This window comes from Lolium rigidum, chromosome 3 (genome assembly GCF_022539505.1).
Source record: "Lolium rigidum isolate FL_2022 chromosome 3, APGP_CSIRO_Lrig_0.1, whole genome shotgun sequence".
Taxonomy (NCBI): Eukaryota; Viridiplantae; Streptophyta; class Magnoliopsida; order Poales; family Poaceae; genus Lolium; species Lolium rigidum.
In genome coordinates this window covers 90,544,113-90,557,776 of record NC_061510.1, presented here as the reverse complement: position 1 = coordinate 90,557,776, position 13,664 = coordinate 90,544,113, and positions in this window count along the sequence as shown.

Below are 13,664 nucleotides of genomic sequence, written 5' to 3'. Positions count from 1 at the left end.
AGATTGACTGCGGCGGGAGGCGTTTTTCCCTGGCCAGCCTCGGGGGCGAGGGGGGAAAAGCGCTCCTGCTAGCGACCAATGGCGTCAACGAGCTCCTGGCCGGCCGTGGAGGCGAGGAGGAGCACAGCCATGCCAGATCTTCGTCGAATGCTGTTGGGTGGCCTTATCTACGCTGCTTCTGGTGTATAGCAGAGCACTCTTGCTGCTCCTCTCGGTCGGCCGTGGAGGCGAGAGAGAGGACATCGAAGGTACTGCTGCTATGCACTAGAGGCGGTGTTGTATCTACATCATCTATCTCCGATGGTTTCTCTACAAGCGCAATCACGCAGCTGGCACCATGGCCGTTGTGATCTGCAGACGACGCGACGGCTGGTTCTCTTCCTCCAAGACGGATGCATCTCCCTGTCCCTTCTGGTGCTCGACGCCTCCTTGCAGCCAAGTGATTCGTTCCCGGCAGCGAGGAGGTTGCCAGTGGGGGTGGGTTCTCGCCGGACGGAAGAGTTGGAGCACCTTCTCTCCATTCCTTGGCGGCGACGCTTCGAGGATGCCGGCGAGCGTCGACGGTGCTCCTCCAGGACCTGATTGCTTTTTCATATTTTTGTTATGGGGTGTTCTTTGTAAAGTTGCAGGCCTTATCTTCAAATATTTGATTCTTTAGGGCGAGTATTGTAAAGGGCATATATGCATATTGTACCCGTCACGTGTTACTCTAATATATTACCACCTCCTATTTCAAAAAGAATTAAACAGGATGGACCGGTGGACTACAGCTCACATCATGTGCATCTATAAAACAATATGGTACGATAGTTATTCCCGCACGTTGTTGTGGCAAAAAAAATTTATTCCCGCACGTTTGCTGGCCGTGGTATAGGTGCACCTCAGCAATTCTATACATCGCCCAGCAACGGAGCCTATTAACGCGGCACGCATGGAGGTCAAGTTGGGCCGCGGCCCATGTACACGGGTTCTGGCTTTTTTCGATTTTAATACCTTTCTAGAATATTTCGGTCAGTTTTTTTCGTTCGGTATTCACTGGTTCTATTTGTTTTCCATTTTTCTTCCTTTTTCCGTTTTCCCTTCTTTTCATTTTTGGTTTTTGTAATCTCAAATTCGAGCAAATTTTAAACACGAGCAAATTTAAATTCTAGCAAATTTGATTTTCGAGCAATTTTCGCTCAGTTTTGATATTTGTTCAAAATTATTTTCGCTCAGATTAGAATTTTTTTAAATTTTTTTTTTCATCAGATTCATTTTTCTAAATCAAATTTTCCTTAGATACCAAATTCGTTCAAAATAGTTGTTTGCTCAGATTTGGAACTTGGAATTTTGCTCAGATTCAAAATCTGTTTAAATTTAAATTTTTCAGTTAAAAAAAATGCAGATTGTGCAGAGACAGTGCTTTGAACCCAGATCTTTCCCATATTCAAGCAAAGGTGTAACCACTGGGATACAAGCTAAATCACGTTGGAAAAACAGAGAAAGGCCTTCTTAGTTTCAGCGAACGAGTAAATTAATGGGTCGGCCTATCCGCGGGCGGCTTCAGGCGATGTGTACAAAGGCACGCTAATGGGCGATGTATATGTGCGTCCGCCTACCTCCCGCTCGTTTGCGGGAGGGAGCACGTATCGCCTGAAGGCAATCCTCAGGTGGGCTGGCCCATTAATTTGTTTGCTCGCTAAAATAAATTCAGTATTTTCTCCTGTTGTACTCAAACCAAGCAGTAGCTCAATGGTTGCAGACTTGCACACTCCCATCCACAGGCGTCAAGAAGCAAGTTCGAACCCCGGAGCTTACGAAGTTTTAACCTTTTCTCGAATCTGCCACAAATTTTGAATATAAACGAACTTTGGATTTTAAAAAACATATATAAAAATCAATTTGCAAAAATGTCAAAATTTCAAATTTTGGTCGAGTTCAAAAAATTCTCAAATTAAAAAAACTAGTTGAATGCCCGTGCGGCGGGCCCGACGAAACGGCCGCCAAAGGCGAGCGGATACTTTGTGCATCCATGCAGCGTCCGCAGAGATGCACCCGAGGCGCATATTTGGGCCAGGTTTGCATCGCTGCGGACGGCCCGGTTACTTTGCGTCGCCCGCTGGAGGAGGTACCAGACGCATTTTCGGCCCGGACGGACGCAAACAGTCGCTTGCGTCACCACGTTGGAGATGGCGTAAGTAACATGTTAACTAAGCTAGCCCATTGCTTTACTTGAGAAGGATAAATTGTTAGGTCATTGACACTACAGGAATGTGCGCTGCACCAACGGTCAAAAGTTGGGTCCGTGGGCGTATGGGCCTCAAGGCCAGCGTGCAAAAAGAGCCGTCGGCATAGTGATGCGCTCGGCGTAGGAACCGGTACGCCGACGGCTGCCCTCGGCACATTGCGAGCTATTGGCATATGCCTGTGCATGCGGCCCACCAAACTTAGGCTGCGACGACAATGTCATGGCGTCAAAGCATGAAGATTCTTGTTTTTACTAGAAATTTAGGATTATATTTTTTAAAAAAAATTGCATCCTCGATAGAGATTATTATTACCTAATCATTGATATTTATTTAAATAATTATTTATAGAGTTCTGATATCACGATCTAGGGGTTAATAGGATTGATATGGTAGTATTATCAGCAATGTTTCGTGAAGAAGATAGAAGCTCAACCAGAAGGGACCGAGATGTTAAGCGTGCTAGGGTTGTAGTAGTGTGAGGATGGGTGACTGGGTTGGAAGTTTGACTATGAGGGTAACTTGACCTAAGCTGAAGTGTAGTGTAAGAATTAAAAAGATCCATGTGAGAGATCAAGAAAAATTGAAAAAAATGATATTTTTTGAAGTTAACGTACTGGACGGCGTGGCCTGCATCGAGGGTCCATACGTCGACGGCCACCATCGACGTCTATGCCGAGAGCACACGTGTCTCTATGAAAGCGACATTCCAAGAGCTACGCCGACGGCGACCCTCGACGTAGCCTACGCCGATAGCCTTTTAAGGCCATACTGAGGGCCCTGGTCCGTCGGCGTAGCGCCATTCCTGTAGTGTGAGATGCTGTTATCACCAGATTTTGGCCAAATCAGGAGATGGGCCGTGATGGAGATGGGCTTGAAGGATATACACGTAATGTGTTTCTGAAACGGCCTTGTACGAGTGTTACCACCCGATTTTGGCCAAATCAGGAGGTGGGCCGTAAGTGAAGATGGGCTTTGAAGATTACACGTGGAGCATCTTTGGAGCGGCCTTGCGCTAAGAGTTTGGGCTAAATTGCCCGTGTATCTGTAATTGTATTAGATCGTATCGTGTTTAGATTAAAGAGATAGAGTCTGACCCGTGCACGGTTAGGTGCACGCCTCAATTAGAAAGTCCCTTGGACTATAAATATGTATCTAGGGTTATCGGAAAAGGAGGACAATCATCGTTCAACCAACACAAATCAGGCGCATCGCCACCCCTTTCTTCGAGGGTTTCTCCCGGGTAAGCACACCATGCTGCCTAGATCGCATCTAGCGATCTAGGCAGCACACGTTTATTCGTCAACCTTGTACTCGCTCGTGCTCGAAGCCTTGTTGATGGCGAGCAAGTACTATTTATCCTTAGGTGTTTAGGGGCTTGCATTGATGCTTTCACGTGCATATCCGCGTGGTAATGCCGTCCTCGACACCTGGCTGCCCTTACGTCTATCCGGACGTAAGGGCAAGCATCTTGCTTGTTCGTTACTTAGTAGATCTGATCCGTTATAGTTGCTCCTTGCTCCGCAAGGATTAGTTTGATATCCGCATAGTTAGGCCTTACGGCTGGGGTCGGAGGATCCGGTGGTGCGCTAGATGTTGTTCATCGTCCTCGCGAGGGATGTTCCGGGAATCGACGTTATGTTGGTTTTTAGGCCTCTCGTAGGGGTGGTTTGCATCGTCTTCCGTAGCTGCTAGGCCCGATCACACGTAGGACGTTCCGGTTATGCGGTGAAAACCTTAAACTGTCGTGGATCGTTTTAGCTTTGTCCTGATCAAGCAGGATCCCCATGCCATTGTAAATCCAACGTGAAAAATGGGGCGATCGGCTCCTTGAGCCGATCCACAGGGAAACCTGAGAGCCGATAGGGCTCGTATTTAATGTTTACGTGTCTGCCATGCAGGAACAATCGAAACACTAACACCTTCCTGATCGGGTCTAGGTCAGGTGGCACGCCCTAGCAACCACCAGGACGTTGGCCAGAAGATTTGCGGGACGACGCGAGGTGCCAGGGATCCACTAAGCGGCCCTAGGAGCTTCCCGGCTCTTCGTGTTGCTTAACCAACGCCCGTCGGTGGGTTTTGGAGGGTAACACATTCTGGCACGCCCGGTGGGACAATCTTCTGCATACATCCACGTCAACATCGACATCCGAGATGGCAGAGGAGCAAATCACCTATAAGGATCTCCCTGCGGGGCACAAGAAGAAATACGATGAGCTGAAGGCCATCTGTGAAGCCGAGCTCATCGGCTCCTCTGAGACAACCCGTTCTCGCAACATCAAGCTCAGGGGAAACACGTGTCTGTCGCATGGCGTCAATACGATAGATCTCAGCCACTCTATAAGGGAGCCAGGGTTCTCCTTTAGTGTCAATATGGCTAGGCTGGTGAACTGCCATAGCGCGAACAAAGCAGAGAGCAGCCACTCTCGTGGCAAAGATAAAGAGGAGGCCGTTCCACGCGACCGGCCCCAAGACGACGATAGACGGTACCTAACCGAGGAGGAGGTGAGAAGCATACGGTATCAGCGCCCACTCTCCGCGCATCTCCTCAACAAATATGAGCAGCAGTACGACCGACGTCGACGCTACGACGAAGACGATGAGAAATATCGTCGGTCAGATGCGGAAAGCAGGAGGCATCGTCAGTATGACAGGAACAACGACGGGTACGAACGCCACGCTGGAGGGAGGTCAAAGGAGCAAGATGACATGGATAGGCACTGGGACTGTCCTTTCTTCAAACATTGCTGGGACTCAGGAATGAGCCGATTGCCAACAATCGAGAACTGCCCAGAATGCAAACAGCAAAGGAAAAGGACAAGTGAAGTTTCAGTGTTCGAGCGTCTCGGACCTCTCCCACCTCAGAATAAACGAGCTGAGCCATCTCAAGAAGAAGACTTCGAGGAGTCAGATGGAGAAGAAGATAGGTATCACCGACCAAGGTGGTGCCCTGATGGACTCAGCCATTCTCAGAAGCGTAGAGTGCAGCGGCTGCGAAACCCGGAAGAAGCCGAGGCACGTACACGTACACGTTGAGAAGAGCGCGGCCCGATCCGGCCGTGAAAATTCAGCAAACGATGGAGACGAAGGCGCGCCCGCCAAAGAAAGTATGGCGCCCAAAGCAGGCGAAAGCCGATGCACAGGCATCGGCTGATGCCGATGCAGAGACATCGGCTGATACAAACATGATATCCGTGACCCGGACGAAGTAGCAAGTCCAAGACAATGGACATACGTGGCAAGGCCGATCCCTGAGATCGGCCCTCAAAAAAATGAAAAGCAAAGGATCTCATCTCCAACATGTCACGTAGCTACAGTGGGAAACCAAGAAGTGCTAAACCTTCACGAAGCATTGCAATGGAAAGGGAGGCCGATTCCCGCAATCGGCCAAATTATCCTCAACATACCTTGTCTGTGTTCAGCATTGATCCAACAGACGCCTGAAGAGCCGATGCCATCAATTACTTGACAGAATCGGCTCGGGGGGCACATAGATGGATGAGATACGAGGATACGGAGCTGGGAACGGATGTCAAATGTCCAGCAGAGCAGCTCAAGTATGGGGGCCGATACGTAAACAAATCGGCCGCAAAAAATCGAAAATACAGAAATTTTTGAGCACAGCCGATGCGGAGACATCGACTTAAGAATTCAAAGCCGATGCATGGCCATCGACTCAAGGAATACAGTGGTTACAAGCAGAAGCCTAATGGAGCAGTCATCACCAGATCAGCAGTGCCTGCGCAAGCATACGGATCAGGTTAGGATCATGAGAACAGCCGATGATCATCCGATGATCTCCTGGAGCTGGACCATTCTCACCAGAAGCGTTCTTGCCCTGTTTTAAAAAGCTGGAGTAGCTCGGGGGGGCAGCTCGCCCTGAAACATCGACGATCTGGAGAGCCGATTTTGTGGAATTCAACTAACACAGCACTACAGTTGGGAAGCCAATGATGGCCCATTCGGCTGGTCCACTTTTATCCTCGCCTTGACTGAGGCTCGGGGGGCAGCTCGCCCTTAAGGTTCCTTGTTCTATGGAGCCGATTTGGTTGAAATCGGCTTGCTCAGCATCACAACTCGTTGAGAGATGGTGAATTATTGCAGAAGGGAACTGCTGGAGCTGATGGGAGGAAGTTGGAGAGGGAGCAACGATCGTTGATGGGCTCTGGACCAGTTGTGGCTGCAAAGAAATGAAGCATCACAAGGACGGGTGTGGGCGGATAGTGCCTGTTCCGCAAAAGTGTTAACTTCAGCAGTCGAGTTGATCTAACGACGGTCCTAAGATCTCCTGAAGGCAAAGAGGATCTGGAAGACGAGGATGCCGCTAAATTCCAACATTCCGTTCAGTTAGATCTGCATTTCTAGGATCTGGGGTTTGCACGATTGTGGCTCGACCGGGAGTTGGAGGTCCGGATGGATCTACCTCGAATTTGTCATGAGAGTCCGATGCACTGCCATCGGCTCATTGAGCACTGACCAGATTGACAGTCGGCAGGCTCAGTACGAAGGGCAATCGGCTAAATTATCATGAAGAAGGTCGGCAAAATCAAGTTGGGGAAATTCTTCATTGATAAACTAGATTTCTTACATAAAGAGCTGATTGCTCTCAAAAGGAGGTCTTAGGGGGTACATTGCCCCGTCTACTACTGCTAGCCCTAGGCTAAGATCCTATCTAGGGGCCGTTGCTGCCCTCGTCGTCGTCGTCATCATCGCTGTCGTCGGCACTGCTCCCAGCCGGCTCGTCGTCGCGGCTGTAGCGACCACCGGCAGGACCCTCATTGTCCTCGTCCTCCTCGTCAGCGTCGTCGTCATCGCTGTCGAAGTCGCTGAGGTTCCCGGGCCAGGGGCAGTGGCGCTTGGCCGGCGGCTCGTCGGAGGAGCTGTCATCTTCTTCCTCCTCCTCCTTCTCCTCCGCCTCCTCGGAGGAGGGGGCCCCGTCCCAGGGAAGGTGGTCGTCGTTGCTTTCCTCCACCGCTTCCTCATTGGCGAGGAAGCGGAGGTCGCTCTCCCCGTCGGTCAGGGACTGGTCGTCCTCTGACCAGATGGAGAAGTTGTGGCTCGGATCGTCCCCGGCCTCGATAGCGCGGCGGGTGTTGGCCGCATGGGCCTCCACCGGGTCCCACTCCGGCGTCGGCTCGCGAAAGGGGGAGGACTGCGCAGAAAGGTCCGATGAAGAGGAAGAAGAGGAAGACATGGTGGCACAGGAGGGTTTCTGGAAGTGCCAATACGAGGAGGATGAAGAAGAGAACTGTTCGATGTGGCCAAATAAAAGGGGGAATATATGGTTTAATGCCTAAGCAGTTTCCGAGGACGTGGTGCCAGAACTGTCAAATCGTGCAGAGAAGTTGAGAGGGCAAGACGTTATCATGGAGAATACTGCGACGGTTCTGCTCTGCCACGACACGACCCCTCGAGGAAAAAACAGATGGTTTTGATATTATCATTACCAAAACCAGGGGGGCATGTGTTACCACCCGATTTTGGCCAAATCAGGAGGTGGGCCGTAAGTGAAGATGGGCTTTGAAGATTACACGTGGAGCATCTTTGGAGCGGCCTTGCGATAAGAGTTTGGGCTAAATTGCCCGTGTATCTGTAATTGTATTAGATCGTATCGTGTTTAGATTAAAGAGATAGAGTCTGGCCCGTGCACGGTTAGGTGCACGCCTCAATTAGAAAGTCCCTTGGACTATAAATATGTATCTAGGGTTATCGGAAAAGGAGGACAATCATCGTTCAACCAACACAAATCAGGCGCATCGCCACCCCTTTCTTCGAGGGTTTCTCCGGGTAAGCACACCATGCTGCCTAGATCGCATCTAGCGATCTAGGCGAGCACACGTTATTCGTCAACCTTGTACTGCTCGTGCTGAAGCCTTGTTGATGGCGAGCAGTACTATTTATCCTTAGGTGTTTAGGGGCTTGCATTGATGCTTTCACGTGCATATCTGCGTGGTAATGCCGTCCCTCGACACCTAGCTGCCCTTACGTCTATCCAGACGTAAGGGCAGCATCTTGCTTGTTCGTTACTTAGTAGATCTGATCCGTTATAGTTGCTCCTTGCTCCGCAAGGATTAGTTTGATATCTGCATAGTTAGGCCTTACGCTGGGGTCGGAGGATCCGGTGGTGCGCTAGATGTTGTTCATCGTCCCTGCGAGGGATGTTCCGGGAATCGACGTTATGTTGGTTTTTAGGCCTCTCGTAGGGGTGGTTTGCATCGTCTTCCGTAGCTGCTAGGCCCGATCACACGTAGGACGTTCCGGTTATGCGGTGAAAACCTTAAACTGTCGTGGATCGTTTTAGCTTTGTCCTGATCAAGCAGGATCCCCATGCCATTGTAAATCCAACGTGAAACATGGGGCGATCGGCTCCTTGAGCCGATCCACAGGAAACCCGAGAGCCGATAGGGCTCGTATTTAATGTTTACGTGTCCGCCATGCAGGAACAATCGAAGCACTAACACCTTCCCGATCGGGTCTAGGTCAGGTAGCACGCCCTAGCAACCGCCAGGACGTTGGCCAGAAGATTTGCGGGACGACGCGAGGTGCCAGGGATCCACTAAGCGGCCCTGGGAGCTTCCTGGCTCTTCGTGTTGCTTAACCAACGCCCGTCGGTGGGTTTTGGAGGGTAACAACGAGGATTTGGGCTAGATTGCCCGTGTATCTGTACATTATGATAGATCGCATGTTAGTTTAGAATTAAGAGATAGAGTTTAGCTCGTACACGGTTAAGTGTATTTCCAAAGATAGAAAGTCCACGGATATGTACCTAGGGTTATTGAGAAAGGAGGACGATCACGTTCACAACAAACACAATCCAGGCGCATCGCCACCCCTTGTTTCGAGGGTTTCTTCCGGGTAAGCATCATGCTGCCTAGATCGCATCTTGCGGTCGAGGCAGTATTTGATTTATTCGTTGTTTGGTGTTGCTCGTACTGAAGCCTTTTTGATGGCGAGCAACACTGTTTATCGTAGATGTTTTAGGGCTTGCATCGATGCTTTTCTGATATATTTACGTAGTTGTGCTGCCCTTAGATATCTAGCTGTCCTTACACCTATTTTAGGTGTAAGGGCAGCACCCTGCTTTATCTTTGTTTAGTAGATTCGATCTGTTATAGTTGTTCCTTGTTCTTCAAGGATTAGTTTGATATCCGTATGGTTAGGCCTTACAAACGGGTTGAACGATCCAGTAGTGCGTAAGGTACGGTTTGCCGATCCAAGAAGGGATGTTCCGGGAATCGACTCTGTGTTGGTTTTTAGGCCTTGTTTTGGGTTCGTTTGCTGTTATCTTTAGTATCTGCCAGGCTCAACTACGTGTAGGATGTTCCGGTTATGCGGTGAAAACCCTAAACTGTCGTAGATTGACTTAGCTTAGCATTGATAAAGCAGAAACCCCATGTTATTGCATATCCATTATGAACCATGGGTCAATCGGCTCTTTGAGCCGATTCACAGGTGTAAGGGTATATTGCCCCTATGTGTGGTTTTGGTAATTAATGACAACCCCTATGGACTAATGTTTTCATTGAGTTTATATGAAGGAATATTCCATAGGTACTACTTGTACTCCATGTGTTGGATTCAAGTATGGATGCCATGAAGATAAAGGTATTCCTTGTGTATTAGCATCAAGATCATCGGTATGAAGATATATATATATATGATATGATCAAGAAGAAGAAATGAAGATGGAGTTCTTATGTGGAACTCAATATTAGCCATGCTCTATCTTAAGTGAGTATGTGAAGATACAAGGTTGAGTTGGGCAAGTTCAAGATGAGCATCTCAAGTGAATCACATGCTTGAAGCTTGCCATCCATTTTGGTGATAATGGACTAGTGAAGATGTGCATCAATGGAGCTTTCCCATCATAGTGTATGGGGGAGCATTTGTGAGTCTTCACGAAGCAACATTGGTCAAGTGAGGCATTCCGGCTTGAGTGAAGCTTGAAGAGTTATCATCAAGATCAAGCGGGATGCGCAAGGAAAAGGTATGGCCTTGCTAGGTTTCCCTTTTACCGGTCTCAAGGTGGATGTTGGGAGACCGGATTATAGGATAGATAGCCGCACTATTAAGAGGGGATTTCGGTTGAGTAACTTGATCACATCGTCTTAGAGAGCTCAACCCTTTGCATACTTTGCATATCCTTATTGCTTCTTGGTGTTTCTCTGTGTGAGGTTCTTGAGCTTGTTGCTAGCTTTACAACAAGCCCAAGTTCATCGAAAACGGAATCCGCATGCATCTTCTATTGCGTTTTCGAGTTTGGACGTCTTCACCGTTTCTTGACGGTGGGAGACTCCCTCTCTAAAAACATCTAAAAATATCTTGTGAGGAGTCTCCATATTTCCGGCCGGGATCCAGTGGCCTTTGGCCCATGACCGGCCGCTGGCCCGGTCCACGACCGGCCCGCCCGGCGTCCCCTCCGGCCCGACCGGATTCTTCCCTGGGCCGCCTTCGCCCCGCGCGGCCCACGCGGCCTGCGCAGCCCACACGCCCGCGCGCCCCTCGCCTAACTGCCGCCCAGGCGCCCAGCTCGCCCCGCCTGGGCTTGTTTCCTCCGCGCGGCGCAGCTGCCCCGCCCGGCTGGCAGGCCGGCCCGACCGGACAGGTCACTGGCCTCATCAGTGCCAAATCCGGTCGACCGGATGGGCTGCCGGCTGGGCCACCTTTTTAGCCCGATTTGCTTGTCTTTTTCTCTGTATTTTCTCCCAACGGGTATATTTGCTCATTAGCTATAAATAGCCCTTTCTTCCACCTTGAGCAAATAACTTCTTTCCCTTTCTCTCACCTCCATTGTTGCATTTGAAGAAGTTGCTCTCTCCCTTGATTCCTCCAACCATTCTTGCTCATATTTGAGGATTTGAGAGAGGAGATCTAGATCTACACTTCCACCAAACCATTTCTTCTCTAAGTGAGGGAATCTCTTGGGATCTAGATCTTGGAGTCTTTAGTTGACTTTCCCCTTGTTCTTCCTCTCCAATCTCATCCTAGCATTCGTTGCTTTGGTGGGATTTGAGTGTGAAGGACTTGAACACCTCCGGTGTTCTTGCTTTGCATCATTGCATAGTGTTGAGCTCTCGACCACGATTAGTTCGAGTGAGAGACCGTGAGCTTGTTACTCTTGGAGGGAGACCTCCTAGTTGGCTTGGCGGTTGGTGCTCCGGTGATCTCTTCAAGAAGATTGTGAAGAGGCCCGGGCTTCTCCTTCGTGGAGCTTGTGAAGTGGTTGTGGAGCTTGCCATCTCGGAGCGGAGGAAAAGCTAACCATAAGGAAAGGGCCATTATCCTTCGTGGGTGTGGTTCGGAGAATAGGGTGAGCCTTCGTGGCGCGGGGAATCCTTCGTGGGACCTCCACTCCTCCAAACGTGACGTACCTTGTTGCTCGTCTCCGCGTGCCTCGGTTATTTCTATACCCGAGCTCTCTTTCCTTGTGATAGCCATCGTGCTTGAAGTACATATATCTTGCTATCACTTGTGCTACATATATCTTGTGCCTATCTTGCTTAGCTCTAGTTGCCATTGTTACACTTAGTTGAGCTTAGCATATTTAGGGTTTGTGCTTGTAAACTAAACATTAGTTTAATTACGCATTCTTACAAGACAAATCCGCAAGAGTTTGTAATTGCCTATTCACCCCCCCTCTAGGCGACATCTCGATCTTTCAACAGGGTAACCTGAGAGCCGATCGAGGCTCGTTTAATGTTTACGTGTCTACCATGCAGGAAACCAATCGAAGCAATCCAGCACCTTCCTGACCAGGTATATGTCAGGTGGCACGCCCTTGCAACCGCCAGGACGTGTGCCAGAGCATTGCGGGCCGTTGCCCGAGGGACCAGGGCCCACCAGCAGTCCTGGGAGCCTCCCGGCTCTACGTGTTGCCCGTCGCTGCTCGCCGGTGGGTTTTGGCAGGCAACACATTCTGGCACGCCCGGTGGGACACTCCTACAACAACGGCGTCAACATCTGCAACTGAGATGGCGGATAAACCAGTCACGTACGAAGAGCTCACCGAGGATCACAAGAAGAATTATGATGAGCTCAAATCTCAGTTCGAAGCCGATCTCATCGGCTCTTTCGAGAAAACCCGTTCACATGGCATTAGGTGGAAGGGATTCTCACCGGAAGGCGTTCTCGACGGAGTAGACCTGTCTCTCCCTTCAGAGGAACGCACCAGAGCTCTGCGCCAGGAAGTTAATTACATGGTGGCTCACTCTTTACACCGTCATTCTGAGAGCCTGGTGAACTCGTTGGAGCGCATTGCGGTTCGCGTGATTCAGGAAATCATGAAGCATCAGTACTCTCCGTCAGTACCTGTCCTAGGGACTCACCAGGGAGAAATACCACTCTACACGAGACCGCAACTGCCATTCGCGCTTGCCGCTCCGGAGCCACATGCTTCACCGGCATACGTCGTCTACAAGGTTGGAGGCGATCCTGGAGATTGCCAATTCCTGTCTGAGCCGCCCAAAGAAATCCCACATGGATACGTGTGCACATACGTGTCGGACTGCAACAACTTCACGCGCACAAACCAGGTTGCAGCAGCAGGGATTTCGGCAGGAGGAATGTCTGGAGCAGATGCCGATAAACAGGCGTGGCTAGCTAAGTATGCCACCGGAACGAGTCATGAAAGTTCGGCTCCTGCAGCTCACGCCGTGGAACAGATCAGTACAATTTTGAGAGACCAATTTGGGATCCTGCCAAAGAGGAGGACAATCGGCTATTCCAAGCCGTACCCCAATGAATATGATTTGATTCCACTGCCACCCAAATATCGGCTCCCTGAATTCTCAAAGTTCAATGGGTCAGAAGGGTCTAGCTCAATCGAGCATGTGAGCCGATATTTGGCACAGCTGGGCATGATTTCAGCATCAGATCCGTTACGTGTGAGATTTTTCGCGCAGTCTCTCACTGGACCAGCCTTTGGGTGGTACACATCGTTGCCACCAGATTCAATCCGGAAATGGAAGCAGCTGGAAGAGCAGTTTCACGTGCAATATCACTCAGAAGCTACTGAAGCTGGCATTGTCGACCTGACGCAGGTACGGCAGAAGCGAGGAGAAACGGTGTCAGAGTACATTCAGCGCTTCAGGACTGTCAGGAACCGATGTTATTCGGTTCGTTTGAATGAGAAAGAAGTAGTCGAGCTGGCAGCGTTGGGCCTCGCCGCGCCGCTCAAGGATCTGGCTTTGCAAGCGGAGTACAATTCACTGGCGCACATGGTCCAGAAATTAACTTTGTATGAGCAGCGCCATCCAGAATTGTACCAAGACAAGTTCGTCAAGCGCCCAATCACCCTGGTCGAGATAACAGACGTTGAAGACTCTGAAGACCAGGAAGTGGCCGTGGCTGAATGGACTCGGGGGCAGTCCCTGTGTCCTGCAAATGGGTGAAACCACAAGGGCCTGCAAGAGGGTTTGACTTCGATATAAGCAAAGTTGA